Consider the following 13,137-nt stretch of genomic DNA (forward strand, 5'->3'; position numbering starts at 1 on the left):
TCTTTCTTCCCCTTTCATTCTCTTTCCCCTGTTTCATCACCGCCACCTCCACCCTTCTCTCTCTCTCTCTCCCCTTCATTCTCTCTTCCCTGCTAATTTGTTTCATCTCCCTTGCCGATCTATTTCACCCCACTTCACCCAAGTCCTTCAAATGCCCAACTGCTCCCAAGACCCATCTCCATTCTTAAGCACCACCATTGTTGCTCGACCCCCTCCACCTCAATTTGTTCTTCGTATTTGATCACAACCCCTATGATTTCAAGGACGATCAACCCTCAACATTTATTAGAACCAAAGAGCTTGAAGATCACCGACGATGTCTTTCATTGAACCAGGAGTATGGGGAAAAATAGTCTTTTTAATCCTTCCGTTAACGGATGCTGAAGGTAAGGAAGATTTAGTCAATTGTCAGAAACAATAGGGGCATAGTTAATCAATTTCCTAAACCTTAAGAGTAGTTTAAGATATTTGCCCTATAGAAAAGGTTATATTTATAGCTATTTTATTAAATATGGACACCAACAAAGACTTACAAAAGAAAATAAGAATAATACTTGTAGATAGAGAAGTGGTCTCACTACGGGAAAAATGACCTTTAATTGCCACTAAAGGCCTCCAAAACTGCCGCTAGAAGCTTTACCGGCAGTCAGCAAAAAGCCGCTAAAAATACTGTTGCTAGAAATTCTAGTGGCAGTCTTCTCGGCTGCCGGTAAAGAACAAAAAACTGCCACTAAAAATAGCTAAAGATGTTTCGGACTGCCACTGTCGCGACTGCCGCTACCTGGTCAGTCCTGTTTTCAAAACCATGGCTAGACTATATTATTTTCAGAATTAAGGTCCGGTTTGGTTCGTGACTGGAATCGGAATCGGAATTGGAATGGCCTATTTCTCTTTTGTATTTAATAATTTATTCATTATAACCTAATCAGGTAAGATGGAGTCAACGTTCAATTAGCTTCCAGTGCTTATGTATTTAATAATTATTACTCTACATATTTGTTTTAGATCTGAATTGATGTGAAATAATTGGTCACCATGAGCCAATTATTTGTTTTGCGAAGCAGAATTGCATTGGTATCCATCCATGTGCCATACATATTAAGTCATGCCTTGTAAAGTTTCCAAAAGAAGATATATCATGATAGAAGGGTGCAACACAGAAGAAAAATAACTGCAACTAATATTTCTGATTTGTATATGACTTCTTAGAATCAAGTAGCTGAAAAGAATGGATTTTAGCAACAATATGAAGCAACCAAAATGAAAAGCAAATCATGATAAAGTGGGTTGGAAGTGATCAGTCATTTAGAACTCAAGTAGAAAGAAAAGACAACTACTTTCACACGCCATTGAGCAGGCAACACAGTACCAATAAATACTTCAATCTAAGAGGAGCAGCATCCAGTCTTCTGAGCAACAGGTTGTCCTTGGAGCTGCACCACTGGAGGCCTGGCATTGTTCATTGTCGGTTGGCTTGCCATCCTGCAGTAACCAAAACCAAACAGGAAATGAAATATAGGTAGCTGATACAAGGTCATCCACATAAACAAATGTAACTGAAAGACCCAGGTAATGCTGGACTAGAACTGAGAAGTCACACCGACAGATGATAATCATAATACTACACTTCAAAGCCTTCTCGCGAGAATGCAAGTATTTCCATCAGTGTAACAATTTCATATAACCCCCCTTTTATTTGATATGATATTATTCCAATGCATAGAAAGCAGGCATAAGCAGTACCTATTCTTGACCGCAGCAGCCATAGCCATGAAGGCTTGTTCCACATTAGTTGCATTGCTCGCACTGGTTTCCATGAATGGTATCCCAATTTCATCTGCGAAGGCCTAAAACAACAGAAAGAAAATATAAAGAAACCATTTTTCACATCTCCAAGAAGAACAGGAGTTGCTTCAACAGAAAAGTAGTCACCTAAAAGCATGGGAATTATCAGTAATACCTTAGCTGTCTCATAAGAGACAACTTTGTGTGCTGTAAGGTCGCACTTGTTCCCAACCAGAAGCTTGTTGACATTTTCACTAACATAGCGGTCAATTTCATTCATTGTTTGACATTGTTAAAGCTCTCTTGGTCTGTTACATCATATACCACCTGCCCAAGAAACAACCAAGTTTGAGATAATTGAATTGCAATGACAAGTAGAGAGAGGGGCTTATGCAAACAAAGGAAAAAGAAGTGGGAAATGACTAACTATAATTCCATGAGCACCACGGTAGTAGCTGCTAGTTATTGTCCTGAAACATTCTTGCCCAGCAGTGTCCCACTGCAAAATTCATACAAGCAGAATGGGTTAGCATGAAAAAACACCAACTAAAAAGGTATGAGTGCCCAAAAAACCACATTGACTCCAATATGTGGTCAACGATCAGTCAATATTAGAAATAAGGTTCATTACATGATCATGCCATGAATTCCAGAGGGACAAGCAGAAGCTATCCACCCTTTCAGTGGCAAACACACCACAAATGTGAATTAAAATAAAAGGCTGTAGCTAGGATAACCCTACTAAAAAACACTGGCTCAGCAATATTTCATGGGGAGGGCTCTGCAATAAAATTATCTGGGGAAAAAACAAAACAAGGTTGGCTGATCATTAGACCCAGGACCAGAAATTCTCCTCGATCTTGAGCAGTTGGATCCTTTTAAGGTAATCTATTGAAATTTAGTTCCACACTTTCAATAATTCTCTTATCCCACAGCAAGGGCAGAACAAGGATTGATGAAAATTTCTCAAATAAAATTCAGAACTATTAATTAAAAACAAACAATATCATATAAGTCTTCTAGGCAATAAGGAACACAACTATTTGGTATGTGCTACACTGCTTATAGCCATTGTCATATAAGCAACCAAGAATAGATAATGCATCTAAAATTTTAACTATACTCACAATTTGAAGCTTAATTGTCTTCCTGTCCTGCTCCACAGTACGTATTTTCTATAAATAAAAGGTTGGAGTACAACTTAGCACTATGCACCTATGTAAGGAGGAAGATTTAGTAATATGTAATAATCACTTACAAAGTCAATTCCAATGGTGCTGATGTAACTCTCAAGATATGAATCATCCTGTTTGAATGATCAAAGAGGAAAAAGATGATTGAAGAGCAATGACATTTAATTCCATAGGAATAGTCACAGTAGCTCATAGTTAAAAATGCATAGACAACATAAAAAGAAATCTTCAACCAATGAGGCAAAGATGCCACTACAGACAGAGTTGGCATCAATTAAAAATTAATAAAGACAAGCAATACCCATGCCTAAATTGTATTAAAACCATCAACTTTAGTTTTACTCAAATTAACATCTGGCATGAACAACTATCAGGATATATATATTTACATTAAATAGATTTCAAATTCCAGATACATATCTTGACAAATCCTCTTTCCAAAACCATAGGATAATACTGATGTTGTTCCACCCCCCCACCCAATCAAAAATAACAAAATAAGGAAAACAAAGAGACAACAAACAACACAGAAACAGAGAAAAAAACACAAACCACAACCTTCCAAAGACACTCAAGAGCACATTAGGAGTCAGCCCACTAAACCTTAAGTATAAATTATATTGTTTATACAAACGCACATATACATGTGTGAATATATACATATGTATATAATTTTTTTAATATGTTTCTTTGTTAAACATTGTTTTAATATGTATCCTATGATTTTGAAATTTTATTTGTTATTTTGCTTTGTGCCTGAACCTTCCCTTTATCTAAATTAAGTAACCCATTTACTTAATTTGTATACTTCCTAGTTTATCCATATACATGGATACGCTTTATTTCTTTACTCAATTTATATATTTACTTTTTATTAAATGGATTCTTTTTAATATGATATTCTTTTGTTTTTTACATTTATATCCTTTTTGTCTAATAAAACAATATTTTTACTTAATTTGCATTTAATCTAGTCTATTTTCAATATATACTAATTTGTAATTTTTTAAATGTATTTTTCATCATATTCAACTTCCTTATCAGAACTAAAGGGCTTGCAAGTGTCAGTGGATAAAAAGGAGTTTGAAAATTTTGTTTGATTTTATTTTATTAATAATTTCTATTTATTTATTTTTATTTTTTATTTAAAAAAAAAAACATAACTATCAATTTTAGTTTGTAGATTGATCAGTCCCATTTTCAAGTGCCATGGATGAATATATGCGAGATCTTTTTAGTCCAGCCAAATAAACAATCAAATTTTCTTAACTTTTGGAGAATATCATAGACTAATATGCTTTTAATATTTTTCTTTCTGAAGTATAAGGTTGTATAGATGAGGCACGCGCCTCATCCAATCTGAGACCTTAGCCTCTCACTATGTATTCAACGAGGTTGAGGCACGGCAGTTTGGCTTTGCCTCACCTCATGGAGTACATCTCACTGCCTTCTAAAACACTGCCTACTGCTTCCACTCTAATGAAGCTTGGAACATACATCAGTCAAACCCCCCTCAAAGAGTGGGAAATGCCCTTGTGACTGCGAAACACCTCAAATCTCTGAAGAACTTGGTTTCCCCAATGAGCAATCAGCAAAATTGAACTTGATTGTGTCTTCAGGAGTCAACGGAGCTGAAACAGAACCTCTCCACTCTCTAACTGAAATCACCAAACTCCTTTGTGGTCTTCAGCCAATGAGCCACCCTGTTAGTAACAAGATCAATTGATACCTTTTTGTTTTTTTTTTTTTTTGTTTTGTTTTTGAAACTGCAAGGTAAAGTATTTCATTATATGCCAAAACATGATACACGTGTAACCCCTGTACAATGAGATTCTGTACAAGGGAAAACCGAACTGACCCAATTACAATAAGCCCAATAACAAACAAAAAAATCTTACAGGTTCCTAATAAAAAAGAAAATCCTGATAAAAAAAAAAAGAATTTGTGTCAGATTTTGAATAGAAGGTGATTTTCCAATTGTTAGAATTAAGTTAAAATAATTTAGTTGCTGATGTTAGGGCCTGTTTGGCTAATTAAAGTGTTTTTTATTTTGTTTTTCTTTCTGTTATGTCTGTTATTGTACTCAGGGGCACAAAGGTCTTTTCCCTTGTTATTTCTGCCGCCCTATATATATTAAAATAAAGGCTGACGCCGCCTGCACTGTTACATTGCAAAACCCTTCTCTCTTCTTTCCTCTCTTCTCTTCTCTTTTTCTCCCCTTCTCGTCTCTTCTCTTCCTCTTATTTCTGGCCGGCCATACTGTCAAGATGGTATCAGAGCAGGAATACTGATTAAAGAGAGTAGATCGAACAACCCTACTGAAAAAAACAGATTGAACAGACTAGCTGAACCTGGGCGGAACAGAAATCTGATTCTGGACTGAAAAAAACAGCTCTACAACTGGTACAGTTCTCCCTGTTTTCTCTTCTTTACCCTCCTTGGTCATGTGCCGAGTGAAAACCCTATGAGTCTGGGCAGCTGAATGCTGTCGAATCTGTATACCCCTTGTTTTTTTGGATCATGTGATCCTGTTCATGTGTTAAGACAACTGTAGGTCAAGGATGATCTGTCTTCTCAATGGTTTGATTTGACTATAAGTAAGAATGATCTCTCCTGCTGATTAGTGGATGTTAGACATTCTAGAATTTTGGTAGGTTGGGACTGTTAAAACTATACAGGTCTGAAATCTGCCGATACTACCTCTGTTTTGTCCGGAATTTGGTACTGTTTGTGCTTAATCTGGTTGTTAAACCCAAGTGTGTGGATGTGAACTGAGTGGAGCATTGTTTTGTGGAGTAAGGATGGGTCCTAAGTCCGGTGTTTGGGACTGATTATCTGTTTGACCATGTCGACTGAGAACTCTGCTACTTCAGAGATTTCAGGGAGCCACAATGAAGTGAGTGGAGGAATGGATATGAGCTTTCCCATGGCTGTTATTCCCTTTGATGGTGTGAATTACCTGGAGTGGTCTAGGGGAATAAAACTCTACATTACTGCTGGGGGAAAATAGGATACATCAATGGGAGAGTGAAAGAACTGAAATATGGAAGTGCTGAGCATGATAGGTGGAACCAAGAGAACAGTATGGTGATGTCTTGGCTCTTGGTTTCAATGCTGCCACAAGGAAGACTTTTATGTGGGCTGAAACTGCTTGTGAGATATGGGAACAAGCGAAGTCCACTTATTCAAAGCAGAGACACTATGCCAAGATATATCAACTGCAAGTTGAATCCTCTACTTGCAAGCAGGGGGAGAGGAGTCTCTCGATGCACTATTTTGGTTTGACATCAATATGGAATGAACTTGATCACTATCAGAATGTGAATTGGAAGTGTGATGAAGATGCAAAGGCCTATAAGTCACTTGTATCTCAACAACGAGTGTTTGCCTTCCTCCTAGGGCTGAATCCGTCGTATGAGTCCATCAGGGTGTAGATCTTGGGTAGTAAAGACATGCCATCAGTTCAAGAGGTGTATGCCTTGGTGCAGTCAGAAGAAAGCAAATGATAAGAGCAAGCTTTGGTGCATTCATTGCCAGAAGACACGACACACGAAAGATACATGTTGGGATCTCCATGGAAAACCTAAATGGGCATAGGATTTGGGTAAGAAGTCAGCACCTGATCAGGGCAAGAAGCCAGGCCAGCAGAATAAAAAAAGGTATAACTCAACTAATATGGCATCAACAGAGACTAGTCCTTTGGTAACTCAGGAGAGGCATCCCAGTTATGACCCTAAGGAAGATATTATCAACTCCTTCCGTGAACATTTGGAATTGTATGGTAGGACTCTCCGCCAAATGGATCCTAAGCCTACTCCTTCTACCTCGTTTGCGTCTACATCAGGTAATGCCACAGCCTTCCATGTGTCATCTCATACTACTGATTCTCCTTGGATTATTGACTCCGGAGCTTCAAATCACATGACCGGTAAGTCAAATTTGTTTCAGACATATAACCTTCTCTCTAGGTGAGATAAGGTAAGACTGGCTGATGGTTCTTTTTCTACCATAGCTGGCCGAGGCACCATACCTCTCCCACTTGGCATTACTCTTCCTAATGTACTGCATGTTCCGAAATTACCTATTAATTTGTTGTCTATTAGTAGTCTGACTCACTCCTTGAACTGCTCAATCACTTTTTTTCCATCTTCATGTGTGTTTCAGGATTTAACCTCAAGGAAGACGATTGGTAGAGGTGGATGGTCTCTACGTGTTGGAGAATAATGCTGGTCTAGTGGTGACAGAGTCCACAAGTTCATCAAGTGAGAGTCAAGCCTATTTATGGCATATTCGTTTAGGTCATCTTTCTTTTGAGTCGTTAAAAGTTATGTTTCCAAAGTTGTTTGAGTCCTTGTCAGTGAGTCAGTTAAAGTGTCAAACTTGTCAGTTGAGTAAGCATTGTAGAAGTTCTTTACCTTTACGAAATAAAAGATCTGAATTTCCATTTCATATTGTTTATTCTGATGCTTGGGGCCCTGTTACTCTACCTACCACGACTGGCTATAAGTACTCCATTACCTTGATTGATGATTATTCTAGATACACTTGGGTTTACCCTATGCGATCTCAAGATGAAGTGCCACAAATTGTGAAAGATTTTCAACACATGGTATTCACTCAGTTCCAAACGGAAATCCATATCTTCTAGTCGGACAATGTGAAGGAATATTTCCATAGTGATCTCACGAAGTTTTTTGCTTCGAGTGGGTCACTTCAGCGAAGCTGTTGTGCCAGGACACCCCAACAAAATGGTGTGGCTGAACAGAAGAACCGTCACCTTCTCGAAGTCGCTCGTGGCTTGTTGATTCATATGAATGTGCCAAAACAGTTTTGGATGGATGCAGTCTTGTGTCCGGCATATATCATCAATCACATGCCCTCTCGGCTACTAGAGTATAAGGCCTCACATCAGCTCTTGTTCCCTACAGCCCCGCTGTCCACCATTCTGATGGGTGTTTTTGGGTGTCGTTGTTTTGTCCATAACATGTCCCCTACTCGTGGTAAGCTTGATCCTCGGGCCATTCCTTGTGTTTTTCTTGGTTACCCTTTATCTCAAAAGGGGTATCGCTGCTATGATCCCATTGCTCGCAAGTACTGCGTTTCCATTGATGTCTCGTTCTTTGAGAATCAACCCTTTTTCTCGGTTTCTCCTCATGGGGAGAGTAGGGTTGAGGAGAAACAAGCGACGACTCAAATTCAACTACCTCCTTTACCCGATCCTCCTTCATTCTGGGTTTTTCATTGTCACCATAAGAGCCAACAGAGTTCAAGAGCCATGGAGCCTGACACTTTGCAACCAACATCATCGGATTCACCCGAGGCAGATCCGTCTCATCAACTAGGTACACTTGCTCCCATTGATATATTTGTTCCTTTAAATGTTGATTCACCTGTCACCAATGATCTTAATATTCCAATTACTAAGAGGAAGGGTGTTAGGTCTTGTACCACTAATCATCCTATCTCTAATTTTGTGTCCTATGAGCATGTTTCGCCTTCATACCGTGACTTTCTCTCTTCTGTGGACAGTGTCCCCGTTCCTAAGACTGTGGCAGAAGCTTTGTCTAAACCTAAACGGAAAGATGCAATGCAAGAAGAAATTGATGCTTTACACAAAAATGGCACTTGGGAGTTGGTAGACCTTCCTGAAGGGAAGGAACCAGTGGGGTGCAAGTGGGTGTTCACAGTGAAACGTAAGGTTGATGGAACTGTTGAAAGGTACAAGGCTAGATTGGAAACAAGAGGCTTTACACAGGTATATGAAGTGGACTATGCAGAGACTTTTGCTCTAGTAGCCAAGATGAACTCTATCAGGATTCTTCTTTCCTTGGCAGCAAATCTTGACTGGGGTCTTCACCAATTGGACATCAAAAATGCTTTCTTAAAGGTTGACTTGGAAGAGGAAGTGTACATGACTCAACCCCCAGGGTTCTGTGCCAAAGGCAGTGAACAAAAGGTGTGCAGGTTGAAAAAATCTCTATATGGGTTGAAACAATCACCTCGGGCTTGGTTCAGTAAGTTTCATTTAGCAGTTCAACAGATGGGGTTCAAACAATGCCAATCAGATCATACTCTATTTGTGAAAAGAGGTGAAGGTAAAATTGCAACCCTTAATGTGTATGTGGATGACATAGTGATCACAAGAGATTGGGAGGCTGAAATCCGAAGACTGAAGAAATTCTTAGCCACTAAATTTGAGGTAAAGGATCTAGGCCCCTTATGATACTTCCTTGGAATTGAAGTTGCCCGCTCTCACAAGGGCATCTTTATTTCTCAATGGAAGTATGTACTAGATTGACTAGAAGATACAGGCAAGTTGTGGGTAAAACCATTTGATTCACCTATTGAACCTAATCACCATCTGGGAGACAGTCAGGGAGAGTTTTTGAAAGATGTAAAGATGTTCCAGAGACTCGTGGGGAGACTTTTGTATTTGTTTATGACTAGGCCTGATATTGCCTATGTAGTGGGTTTCCTTAGTCAATTCATGCACAGACCTAGGACAACTCACTTTGAGGCTGCAGAGAGGATCTTGAGATATCTCAAGAAGTTTCCTGGAGCTTGTTTGTTGTTCTAGAATCACTTGAAAGTGGAAGTATATATTGATGCAGATTGGGCAGGAGCAGTCAATGACCAAAAGTCTACCAGTGGGTATTGTGCCTTTGTAGGAGGAAACCTTGTCACATGGAGAAGCAAAAAACAAAGTGTGGTGGCTAGATCCAGTGTTGAAGCAGAGTATAGAGCAATGGCTCATGGGGTTGCGGAAATCATGTAGATAAGAAATCTATTAGGTGAACTGGGTTTCGCAGTAAGCAATCCTATGTCACTCTACTGTGACAATAAAGCTGCCATCAATATTGCTACTAATCCAGTTCTGCATGATAGGACGAAACACATTGAAGTGGACAAGCATTTTATTAGAGAGAAACTTGAAAGTGGAGAAGTGTGTACACCATATGTCAGCTCAAAAGAACAACTTGCAAATATCTTCACCAAAGGTCTTCATCATGTGCGGCACAAAGATTTGTGTGACAAGTTGGGCATCATTGACATCTATGCTCCAACTTGAGGGGGAGTGTTAGAATAATGTTAAAATAATTTAGTTATTGATGTTAGGGCCTGTTTGGCTAATTAAAGTGTTCTTTATTTCGTTTTTCTTTCTGTTATGTTTGTTATTGTACTCAGGGGCACAAGGGTCTTTTCCCTTGTTATTTCTGCCGCCCTATATATATTAAAATAAAGGTTGGTGCCGCCTGCACTGTGACATTGCAAAACCCTTCTCTCTTCTCTCCTCTCTTCTCTTCTCTTCTTCTCCTCTTCTCTCTTCCTCTTATTTCTGGCCAGTCATACTGTCAAGACCAATCAAGAAAATACCATGCCAAATACTTTTTTGAACACCTCTTCTTTTGAACCTTGCCTCCCCATGAAAATTCTGCTATTTCTTTCACATCCTCCCTTGTCAAACTGTTGTAAAAAGAGTTAACAAAAAAGTCACCTGATTTCTCTAAGATCCACTTGCTTTTGTCTTCCCTTGCACCATTTGTCCTTAATATCCAAATTCTGTAACAAACCGATCAAGGAACTCACCTCCCAATCATTTAGGTTCCTCTAGAACTGAGGATTCCAAGCACAACACCCATTCTGCCTTTCCATACATTCAGCCATTGTTGCACTATTGTTTTTTTTTTTTTTCTTTCTTTGATAAATATTGTTGCACTCTTGTTCACAGCAATCTCATAAACTGAGGATGAATTTTCTGAATTGCCTTCCAGAAAAGGACCCTTTGTCCATTACCAACATCATATTTTACACCCTTCATAAAAGACCCTTTGTCCATTTAGTTTGCCAATCCTCCAGAATAGGAACTGGAATGATCTATTCCCATAGCCTGTTTAATTCAAACAGGAATAGGAATCAGCTGGAATGAAATCTCATTCCCAAGGGAGGGGGCAGGTATGGCGATTCCCTCAAATGGGGGAATGCCCTTCAACCAGGAACGGGAACGGGATCCCAATTCTGCCCAACCAAACAGTTGGAATAGGAATGGGCCATTCCAATTCTGATTCCACACCCCTATTCCCACAAACCAAACAAGCCCTTACATCTACTGTCTCCCAATCTCTTCTACTAGAGCCATACTTGGAAACAATTAAGCTCATCTACAAACTTTTTGGCTGCTCTTTAAACCTTCACAACTATTTCCCTAACAGGGCATCCCTAGAACCCTTTAGCTTTGGATTTGCAAATTGTCTTGTGTACCATGATGTCGAACAATTTACTTGTACAGCTATATCTTTTGATTACTGTTTGTTGAGGTTGTAATTTGTGTTTTTTGAGGCTGCACCCCGTACCTCTCTATGTTGGGTTATTTGTACTGCTATAGCCTTTGATTAATGAATTAATTTTTTATCTATCAAAAAAAAAAAATCAATTCATCAGACCCTAAGTAATTACTGGCCTCATTAGTTTGTTGGATGTGTTCCAATCCTCCACCAGCAACCCTTTCATAAGAAACAAACATATAATCAGTTCTTTCCTTTGTCTTTGATGGAAACAAGATGAATACACCCTGAGTAGAAAAAATGTTACACCAAAGAAAATCTTTTGCATTGAGTTACAGATTGCATTGGAACTATTTTATTTTTTCCATTCAATAATCTCAAGGTAAGAGCTCATAACATTGTAGAAACTTCAAAATATACAAAGAGGGGTTTTCACAAAACCCAGTTATAATCTCTCTAGTGGATTTGGATCAAATAATCTTTACTTCTCCATAATATCTTGTACTATGTAAAGTATGCAGCAAGAGACTACCAAAGAGGGGGATGGGTGGGTGGATTGCTATAAAGTCATTGAAGGAAAGCTATTGCTTCAAGAAGAAGTGGATGATAGTATTCACCCAAAGCAAAACAACATGTGATGGAACTCATCATAATTTTATCAAATAAATACCAAAAGTAATGCTGACTTCTTATCATAATTTTGATTTGAGACGTAATGGATGCATATGTATGTTTTGATTAATTTATTTTCTCCTATCACCATCCTCATTTCCTCAAAAGTGGATTATTTACCCATTTATACTTCATACTCGACTTCAGATCCTTTGGTTTTAACTACACTAATAGTCATACAGAGGATTCTAGCTAAATTAACATAAGCAAGATACGAAATATTAAGAAAATGTGAAGTGATTTGGGCACATCCCATTTTTGATAAAGGGAGCACCCTTCTAATCATTAGTCAGAAAGTGCACGCTTTAAAAGACAAAAATACGGCCAATGATTTCAAACAATTAATTTTTCTTTTTGAATCTATTCTTGCTAGGGGTATACCCAAATCAATCCCCATAAGAAAGGCAATAAATGCACAGTTTAAGCTAGTCCTGGAATACCTGATGATTGCACTTTGATGTCACTTGGAATATGCTGAATACTAACAGCAGGTTCAGCTTCAGAAGTAAGCTGCTCTTTTCCTCTAGGCGATAGGGATGATATCACCAAATCTTGATCATCAACTTGTAGATCAAAAGATGTTGCAAGGAACAGAGGAATAACATCCACGGCAGCCAAGCTAGTCAGGAATAACACCTCAATCATCATTGTCGTCGACGTACTCAAACTCGTCCTCCTTGAGGTGGGCGAAGAATTTGACAATGCCACGGCCTTCAATCTCGGTAACGAACTCAACCTTGAAAGGGAGATCGGCAGAGATGCGCTTCCCCTTCCAGAGGCCAACGTATTGCTTGAGCTCCCCTTCCATTTCAGTGAGATCCAATTCGGGGACTTTGGGGATGTGATACACCTTTAGCGGCACCTTAACCCTAAACCTAGCCCCGATCTTGGCATGTTACTCTCTATTGGCTTGAGCACGAGTGCGAGAGAGAGCGAGAGAAAGAGAGAGACGACTGAGCGAGGGAGAGCGAGAGAGGGATGACTGAGAGCAAGGGAGAGCGAGAGAGGAATGACCGAGAGCGAGGGAGAGCGAGAGAGGGACGACTGAGAGAGTGGGAGAGAGAGAGAGAGAAGGAGAGAGACGACTAAGTGAGAGACGGGGCGAGAGAGGGATGACTGAGAGAGAGAGAGAGAGAGAGAGGGCGGGAGAGGCGCGAATATTTTCAGCGGGCGAGAGGAATATTTTAGTGGCAGTCGTTTGGCCT

The 13,137-nt window shown here is 39.2% G+C and overlaps 1 pseudogene across 1 annotated transcript; it reads right to left on the minus strand.

The window, feature by feature from the left end:
* Positions 1 to 1,168: 1,168 nt before the first annotated feature.
* LOC148849074 (GTP-binding protein YPTM2-like) lies at positions 1,169 to 12,740 on the minus strand (annotated as a pseudogene). The gene is made up of 8 exons (XR_016101081.1): positions 12,595 to 12,740; positions 12,373 to 12,466; positions 3,044 to 3,091; positions 2,913 to 2,960; positions 2,213 to 2,284; positions 1,961 to 2,112; positions 1,744 to 1,847; positions 1,169 to 1,482 (listed from the first exon to the last, which is right to left on the minus strand). The product of XR_016101081.1 is annotated as a GTP-binding protein YPTM2-like (transcript).
* Between the last annotated feature and the right edge of the window lie 397 nt (positions 12,741 to 13,137).

The sequence above is a fragment of the Nelumbo lutea genome, chromosome 6, assembly GCF_056320005.1.
Source record: "Nelumbo lutea isolate HS-2025 chromosome 6, American lotus-T2T, whole genome shotgun sequence".
NCBI lineage: Eukaryota > Viridiplantae > Streptophyta > Magnoliopsida > Proteales > Nelumbonaceae > Nelumbo > Nelumbo lutea.